This window comes from Humulus lupulus, chromosome 7 (assembly GCF_963169125.1).
Source record: "Humulus lupulus chromosome 7, drHumLupu1.1, whole genome shotgun sequence".
Taxonomy (NCBI): Eukaryota; Viridiplantae; Streptophyta; class Magnoliopsida; order Rosales; family Cannabaceae; genus Humulus; species Humulus lupulus.
Window position 1 is genome coordinate 25,642,804 of NC_084799.1, and position 9,630 is coordinate 25,652,433.

The following is a 9,630-nucleotide window of genomic DNA, read 5'->3' on the forward strand; positions in this document are numbered from 1 at the left end:
CAAAGGCGCGATATGGAGGCCAGAAGCGAAGAGCTTAGACAACGACATGAGGAAGTCGACTGGAGACATCGGGAAGTAGCACTTGCTCTAAAAGCAGTTACCTGATTAGCCCAAGCCAATGCTCAAGCCGCAACACAAGCAGCCACCCAGGGAGAAAGAAATAATAATGTTGGTCGGAGGACCACTGACAGAACCAATTCTCAGGGACCGTATAGAAGCAGGAGTAACCCCTCTGGTCGAGAAGATGATGGGGTCTGATCCAAAACTGCCTCGACGCAAAGGGAGAACTCTAGAACCCCCTCCAGGAGCCACCGATCAAAAAATTCTAGATCAGGGAGTCACCAATCGGGCAGTAAAAGGACTCCACCTAAGCAGGATCAGACCAGGACTCCTCGAAATAAGAGGACTTCACAGCTCAAAGATGGGCATGGTCGTGATGAGGCTGATAGTCATCACACCAATCAGTCAAAGGATAAAGAAGACAACAACCCACAAGGAGGAAAAGACTGCCCGGGACGTACCGAAAAGCCTCCACTGCACCCCGGCCAGCAGCGTAGTAGGAGAGAGAAAGTCCCGCGTAGTAAGCCCTCTGAAAAATAAAAGAGTACGGTGTTCGATCGGGCAGGAGAGCATGCTTCCCGGAAGGATCTAAGGGATGTTTTCACCAACAAGAGGAGGACCATCCCGGTCGAAGGGCAAACTTTGAACCGCCCTGCCAGTCAAGTAGAAATACTTGACGACAGTGCACTAGATGGTAATGTCCGACTAGGCGGTCAAGACCTTAGAACTTCATCAGTTGCACCAGCCATCCAAGCCTAGCTTGACGTGCTAGCAACTGCAGTGCAAGGTTTGTCAAAATGACCTTTCGGGATGGATGCGATAGACCACCGGAGTGGCAGCCCATTTCATGCCCAGATTAGAGCAGCCCAGCCGCCGGCAAAATATAAAGCACCGGTTATGCTAGTATATACATAAAAGGCAGATCCCATAAGATATGTTGGGAAGTTTGAGGACAAGATGGAATTGCTCGGAGTAAGTGACGATTATCGGTGTAGAGTTTTCCCGACTACATTGTCGGATACTGCCCAGGAATGCTGGAAGTTCAAGTCGAATTCCATTACCTCTTGGGAAGCATTCAGGAAAGATTTTTGTAGACAATTCAGTTAGAGAATATATATTATTGCTCAATGGAATTATGGAAAAACCAAATACAACTCTATGCAAAAATACAATGGACAAGATAATATTGATTAAATAAGTATTACAACTCAATTGCTCAAAAATACAAGTAAATAAAAGGATGTAGAAGAATAAGATTACGAACTCAATACTATAACAATACAAGTAAATAAGAAGAACAAGAGGAACAAAAGAATGAAAACACAAACAAACTCTCACACAACCAAAGTGTAGAGCAGTAGGGATCACCAACTTGAACAAGGTTCAAGACCTTTGTCCAAAAGCTTATTTCCCCCTATTCTCTAAGCACTAAGGGATCTCTCTAGGAAATAGCTCTTTGGAATTATCAAGCCTTTTGGTGTATTTTTCAGCCAAGTGCTTTGTGGATGAAAAAATGTTGTGTCATACAAGTGAGCATTAGGCTCCTATTTATAGAGTTTGAGATACCCTTTGGATTTCAAATTCCACCAACCCCCATGGCTGTTACCAATGTTTAATTGGATTAATATGGAATTAAAATTGAGATTTAGGAGTTATTTGGGTTTTTAGAACCGTTTAACACATTTGGAAAAAACTGAAAATTTGGCCTGAAATGCACCTGTGGCCACGGCCAGGGACATCAGTGGCCACGGCCACTGCTCTCTGTCCCCTAGGCCGCGGCCACCATCATTCAGTGGCCGCGGCCACAACCCATTTTCAGCACTTGAAAATGTGCTGTTTTTCCAAACGGTTCCAAACGCTCCCTTATGATTTTGTAACTCCCAAAACACATCATTGGGGTTAAAATCATATCTCCAACAGCCATATTTCATAATGGCTTTATAAAATCCAATCTCAAATGTGTAACATATAATATACACATTATTGGGTAATATTTGGGAGTTACAAATTTGTAACTCCAAAATATGTCACATTTGGGCACACACATTAGTCCAATTTTGTGACTCTCAATAATATGTTACAAGGTGTGACAAATCACATTTGTGTGACAAATCACATTTTGTCACATTATTTAATCTAATATTATATTATATGAAATAATATAACAAATTCAACACTGCCCGGACTCCACCAGTTTATGCCAACCACTTGGCAGATATCAAACAAGGAAAAGATGAGTCTTTAAAGAATTACATACAGAGATTCATGAGAGAAGCCTGTTGCGAAATTTTTAAGCTATGCAAGTGCACACAGTCGCAATTTGTAATAATATGGTAAAAACCAAGTATCGTCCTCAAGGACTGAATTCTCAATTACCAGTCAATTAATTTCTCTTTATATTTGATCAATTAAAATTCTTGATTCTTTTAGACACCACAAAAGAAACTATAATATTCAGAAGCAATAATTAAAAATTAAACAAATAACAAATAATAGCAAAACCTTGGATTGAATTCACCGTAAAACAAATAGGAATCCTAATCTTCTCTACTATCCACTCTATTAATCTTTAATGCAATTACTACTGAAACTCTTCTTCACTGAAATGATAGGTTTGCAAAAGTGTTAACTATTCGAGTTAAGAAATAGAAAACTCGACCTAGTGTGAATTCCCTATATTTCTATGGTAAATTCAAACAATAGGAAGCAGTGAATACAACCTTCAATCACATAAACCAATTTGATACTCTCGTTCTAAATTGAAGTCTATGTCTATTCAATTTTAGCATATTCAAATCTCACTTTTCAAATTTTGATTCAAATTCATAAATCATATGTAAAAGATGGGCAGTCAAATACATACACAATAAACACAAATTGAATAGACTTCAGAATGAAGAGGAAATAGATAAATGCATTAAATCATAATAGAGTTTCAAGAGAGTCAATTAGAAAACCTAAACAGAAATTTAGTTCATAAACATGACTAAATCAAACATAAACATAGAATCAAAAGATAAAGAAAAAGAACTCTGAGTTTTCTTGTTGTTTCTTCTCTAGCCTCCTTGCTTAATCTAGGGTTTTTGTTAATCTCCCCTCTTCTAAAAACTGCTAAAGTCACAACATTATGTTTCTTAAGTAACCCTCCAAAGTTCCAAGTGAAAAGACCAAATTGCCATTCAAAAAGTGGTCAGAAATGTGAAAATCGCGTCACTAGCGCTGTAGCGCTACTTTTGGAGCGTTGTAGCGCTATTAACAGTGGAAAAATGCCTCAAAATCTGGTGCACTAGCGCTGTAGCGCTCTTATTATGGCGCTGTAGCACTAAAGTCAGAATAGAACGAAACTCGTTTCGAATAGCCTGCAGCGTCATCTCATCGTATTTTGATCATAACTCATTCGATATAACTTCGAATTGAATGATTAAAAAAGATATGGAAATTTAAGAGAAATATCGACAACTTCTATTTCTATAAGTGTTTCCAGAAAGTGAATAAATAATGGTCCAAATGCGGCTTGAAGTCTCAGACTTGCGTTATAGAGCATAAACGACGTGTGTTGAGCAACTTCAATGTAGTATTTTCCACACATAATGTCTTGAAACTCCACAATCAACACGAAATCCATCTTATTTATCATATTTAACATGTTTTCACTCATTTCACTCCATATTATGTACTTGACCATTAAAGCCTGAAACAAGAAGAAAACAAGCATAAATCTGCACTAAACAATCCTAAATAACTAAAAACATAACATAAAACAATCTCTAAAAAAAACCTAAAATGAACCTAAAAAATTCCCCTAAACTTAACCTTTACTCGCCCTCGAGTAAATAATCTAACTAGACTCAAACCTAACAAACCAAGTTGACATAACTAACCAATTCAAACACTCAAGACTGTTATGCATATATAATTCTCAGGAAAAACAATCATGCAATTTAAACTTTAATCTAGATTTTCAGTCTTAACCACTTCACAATTCACTGCAATTTCTCAACATCAAAGATCATTTACTCATAACTTGCAAATAAAATAATTGAACTACTTTATGCACATCAAATTCTCACCAACTAACCACAAACTCAAGTATTCCATATGCTTGCATTACTTACTATTCTCCATTAATATAAACAAATGCACAAATAAGAATCAATAGGACTTTATAAGGGTTGAAATAGAAGGCTTAGGTATAGGTGGACAAAGAGACAGTTTTTAGACTTAATCATACCACAAGCATTCCATTAAACAAGCTCCCAACAAATTCACACCACTCATCCCTTGTTACCCCTTTTTCTGTGCAATGATTGAGAATGTTTATATATATTTTTTTCAATAAACTCCCCCAAACTTTGATTTTTCAATAAATAATTGTTTGGGGGCATAATCATTTTTCACTTTCCTTCCCTTTTCTTTCTTTAATTTTTTTTTTCAATCAAAAGTAATTTTTCGAATAACACATATTACCACATCCCCTTACACATTCACTCCCCTCATATAATGATTTTCATGCTCATGGTATGGGTCAAAAAGAGTAAATGGTATTTCATTTTACAATTAGGCTCAAAAGAGTGTGTTAATCAAGAAAATGGTTATAAGGCTCGAAATGGTTGACTAAGGATAAACTTTAATAGGGTTAGCTTGAAAGGCACAACCAGTCCAAAAATTACCTATATCATTTTCCTAAATGTGCACTGTTTCAAATTTCATCTCAAATAGTAAGCAAGCAGGTTCTAGAAATTTTCAAACTTTTCAATCCACAATCCAAATTTGACATGCATAAAATAACTCAAGTATAACATTTGCAATGTATGAACAATAGATCTCTGATGTCAACAAATCACAGTGAAAAACAAAGTAATCTAACCAAGCACACAGATTAATTTAGAAGCACAACAATTTTTCCTTTGGATTATACTACAAAACAGTCAATCAGATTGAAATGGCCATTATTATCAACTTAATTTATACTCTAAAACATGACTCTAAACGAACAACGGATTAAAATTAAAAACAAACAAACAAACCAAAAACGCAACAAAGAAAACCAGAAATAAATCTCTCCCCCAAACTTAAAAACCGATCATTGTCCCCAATGTGAAGTGAAGAGTAAGGAAAGAAGACTTACCTCAAAAAGCATGCCACGTCAGTATGGCGAAGGTGGAGGGGGCTTGAGTTCGGGATGGTGGAGGTGGTGGCCACCCCTTGCATCCTTGAGAGCCATCGTGTCATACAAGGAGAATTCCCTTCCACTATTAAGAATATTGAAATTATCCCCAATGTCATCGAAACCTTCAAACTTGACACACAATAATCTTTTCATACGACGTCGAACTGTTCGAAATCGTTCTTTGGTCTTCTTCTTCTTTTTACCAATTGAATCTTGAAAATCATTCACCACATCAACTCTACAACAGGTAGGAATTTCAGTTGCTGCAAAAACATTAAAACTTATTTCCTCATGTTGTACTCGCAACCTTAACTCCCCCTTTTGTACGTCGATTAAAGCTCGTCCTGTGGCTAAGAATGGTCTTCCAAGAATGATTGGGACGTTGGCATCCTCCTCCATATCAAGTACAATAAAATCTGCTGGGAAGATGAACTTGTCCACTTTTACCAAAACATCTTCAATAATACCCCGAGGATGTGCTATTGATCTGTCTGCCAATTGAAGAGTCACTGTTGTAGGTCTTGCTTCCCCAAGCTTCAATCTTCTGAACACAGAAAGCGACATTAGATTAATGCTCGCCCCCAAATCACATAGAGCATTCATACTCTCAAAATTCCCAATAGTGCAGGGTATTGTGAAACTCCCAGGATCTCTCATTTTCTAAGGAAGCTTTCTTTGCAGAATGGCACTGTACTCTTCAATGAGCGCCACCGTCTCATAATCTTCCATCTTCCTTTTCTTGGACAGAATCTCCTTCATGAATTTCACATAGCTGGGCATCTGCTCTAAGGCCTCGGCAAAAGGGATATTTATATGCAGCTTTTTAAACACCTCTAAAAACTTGGAAAATTGTTTATCCAGTGTTGTTTTCTAAGCCTCTGAGGATATGGAAATCGAACTGGTTGCTCATCAATAGCTGGCTGACACTGTTCTGAAAGCTGGTGATCTTCAGTAACCTCAGCTGGATCAGACTGTTCACCCTTCTCTCCATTCTGAACCACTGCCTGTGGAGATCTAGGCTGCTTAGTTGGCTTCCCACTCCTCAGAGTAATTGCCTGAACTTGCTCCTTAAGGTTGACTTCAGTATTACTAGGCAAATTTCCTTGCGGTCTGTTATTAAGCATATTAGCCAACTGCCCTACTTGTGTTTCCAGATTTCTGATAGAAGATCTAGTCTCTGTCATGAACTGAGTTTGAGTTTCGGTGAGGGTCAATAATGCAGCTTGCAATTCATTAGGCCTTTTAGGTGGAGCTTGATTCATTGATTGTTGAGGCCTAAGCTGTTGTGATGAAGAGGCTTGATGCATTGGTGGCTGAGGCATATTATTATGAAATTGACCATGAAACTGAGGTTACTGGCTCTGATTATTCCTCCAAGAAAAATTAGGATGATTTCGCCACCCAGGATTGTAAGTATTGGCGAATGGATTATTGAATGGCCTTTGAAAGTTTCCCATCGCTTGAACCTGAGCTTGATCCATCAGAATGTTATTGTTAATATTGATAGGGCACTGATCAATAGAGTGAGAGCCACCACAAATTTCACACCTAGCTGCCATTTGAACCGCATTAGCAGATACAGTGCTCTGTTGTAATTGCTTTGTCAAGGAGGCTACTTGTGCTGTTAGGGCAGTGATTGCATCCAGCTCATGCACCCCAGCTACCTTTCTGACCCCCGATGATCTTTCCTCAGACCACTGATGATTATTTGTGGCCATGTCCTCCAGCAGCTCATAAGCACCAGTTGCACTCTTGCTCATAAAAGTACCACTCGCTGCAGCATCAATAATGGTTCTAGTAGTAGGACATAAACCATTATAAAAATTCTGCACTAACATCCACTGTTCAATGCCATGATGAGGACATCTTCTCAAAAGTTCCTCAAACCATTCCCAAGCTTCATATAATGATTCTCCATCATTCTGGCAAAAATTATTGATTTCTCCCCTCAATTTAGCAGCTTTGGAAGGAGGGAAGAATTTTGATAAAAACTTCTGAGCCAAATCTTGCCAGGTAAATATAGAGTTCGGTTGCAAAGAGTTCAGCCAACTTTTAGCTCTATCCCTCAGAGAAAATGGGAAAAGCCTAAGTTTAATAGCGTCATCACTCACCCCATTGTATCTAAAAGTTCCACACAGCTCCAGAAAATTAGACAAATGGGTGTGAGGATCTTCAGAAGGCAACCCATTAAATTGAACAGAGGATTGCACCATTTGTAGAATAGCTGGCTTGATCTCAAAGTTGTTAGCCTCTATAGCTGGTGGGCGTATACTATTTTGTACTCCCGTCAGAGTGGGCAGTACATAGTCTCTCAGGCTCCTCTCAGCATTGTTCTAAGCCTGACCCCCTTGTGCAATTCCAGGAATTAAAACATTCCTGCCATCCCCATCATTCTGTGCCATCTTCAATGATTTCTGGGCCTCCCTCTTGTTCTTTCTGTTTTGCTTGCAAGACTTTTCAATCTCAGGATTCAAAGGAACAAGATTGACTGCTCCTCTTCTGCTACGCATATAACACAGTTCACCTGAGATAGACAAATTAAGCAACTAAACAGATTATAAACAAGAGAAATTAAAATAAAATTAGAATAAAAATTAATCAGACTGATATTGATAATTATTTTCAGTCCCCGGCAACGGCGCCAAAAACTTGTTGCGAAATTTTTAAGCTATGCAAGTGCACACAGTCGCAATTTGTAATAATATGGTAAAAACCAAGTATCGTCCTCAAGGACTGAATTCTCAATTACCAGTCAATTAATTTCTCTTTCTATTTGATCAATTAAAATTCTTGATTCTTTTAGACACCACAAAAGAAACTATAATATTCAGAAGCAATAATTAAAAATTAAACAAATAACAAATAATAGCAAAACCTTAGATTGAATTCACCGTAAAACAAATAGGAATCCTAATCTTCTCTACTATCCACTCTATTAATCTTTAATGCAATTACTACTGAAACTCTTCTTCACTGAAATGATAGGTTTGCAAAAGTGTTAACTATTCGAGTTAAGAAATAGAAAACTCGACCTAGTGTGAATTCCCTATATTTCTATGGTAAATTCAAACAATAGGAAGCAGTGAATACAACCTTCAATCACATAAACCAATTTGATACTCTCGTTCTAAATTGAAGTCTATGTCTATTCAATTTTAGCATATTCAAATCTCACTTTTCAGATTTTGATTCAAATTCATAAATCATATGTAAAAGATGCGCAGTCAAATACATACACAATAAACACAAATTGAATAGACTTCAGAATGAAGAGGAAATAGATAAATGCATTAAATCATAATAGAGTTTCAAGAGAGTCAATTAGAAAACCTAAACAGAAATTTAGTTCATAAACATGACTAAATCAAACATAAACATAGAATCAAAAGATAAAGAAAAAGAACTCTGAGTTTTCTTGTTGTTTCTTCTCTAGCCTCCTTGCTTAATCTAGGGTTTTTGTTAATCTCCCCTCTTCTAAAAACTGCTAAAGTCACAATATTATGTTTCTTAAGTAACCCTCCAAAGTTCCAAGTGAAAAGACCAAATTGCCATTCAAAAAGTGGTCAGAAATGTGAAAATCGCGTCACTAGCGCTATAGCGCTACTTCTGGAGCGTTGTAGCGCTATTAACAGTGGAAAAATGCCTCAAAATCTGGTGCACTAGCACTAGAGCGCTCATATTATGGCGCTGTAGCGCTAAAGTCAGAATAGAACGAAACTCGTTTCGAACAGCCTGCAGCGTCATCTCATCGTATTTTGATCATAACTCATTCGATATAACTCCAAAATGAATGATTCAAAAAGATATGGAAATCTAAGAGAAATATCGACAACTTCTATTTCTAGAAGTGTTTGCAGAAAGTGAATAAATAATGGTCCAAATGCGGCTTGAAGTCTCAGACTTGTGTTATAGAGCATAAACGACGTGTGTTGAGCATCTTCAATGTAGTATTTTCCACACATAATGTCTTGAAACTCCACAATCAACACGAAATCCATCTTATTTATCATATTTAACATGTTTCTTCTCATTTCACTCCATATTATTTACTTGACCATTAAAGCCTGAATCAAGAAGAAAACAAGCATAAATCTGCACTAAACAATCCTAAATAACTAAAAACATAACATAAAACAATCTCTAAAACAAACCTAAAATGAACCTAACAAAGCCAATAGAGCAACTGTTATTGGATACGAGGGGAAGATGGTTGCCATATCCGCTGGGATAACTTATCGGAGCCCTTTGTGGGATAGTATACATAGAAATCCAGTTTCAACACTTCAACAATTTCTTGACCGAGCAGACAAGTATATGAAATTGGATGATGCAATCGAGAAAGAGGAAAATGGCATAAACAATCCAGGCAGATCAACTGACCCTCCTAAGAATGGTAGAAA

The 9,630-nt window shown here is 37.4% G+C and overlaps 1 non-coding gene across 1 annotated transcript; it reads left to right on the plus strand.

Moving 5' to 3' along the window:
• The first annotated feature begins 7,078 nt into the window (after positions 1-7,078).
• LOC133793029 (small nucleolar RNA R71) lies at positions 7,079-7,185 on the plus strand. Its single transcript, XR_009874493.1, has one exon. It is a non-coding gene; the product is annotated as a small nucleolar RNA R71 (small nucleolar RNA).
• Positions 7,186-9,630: the final 2,445 nt, after the last annotated feature.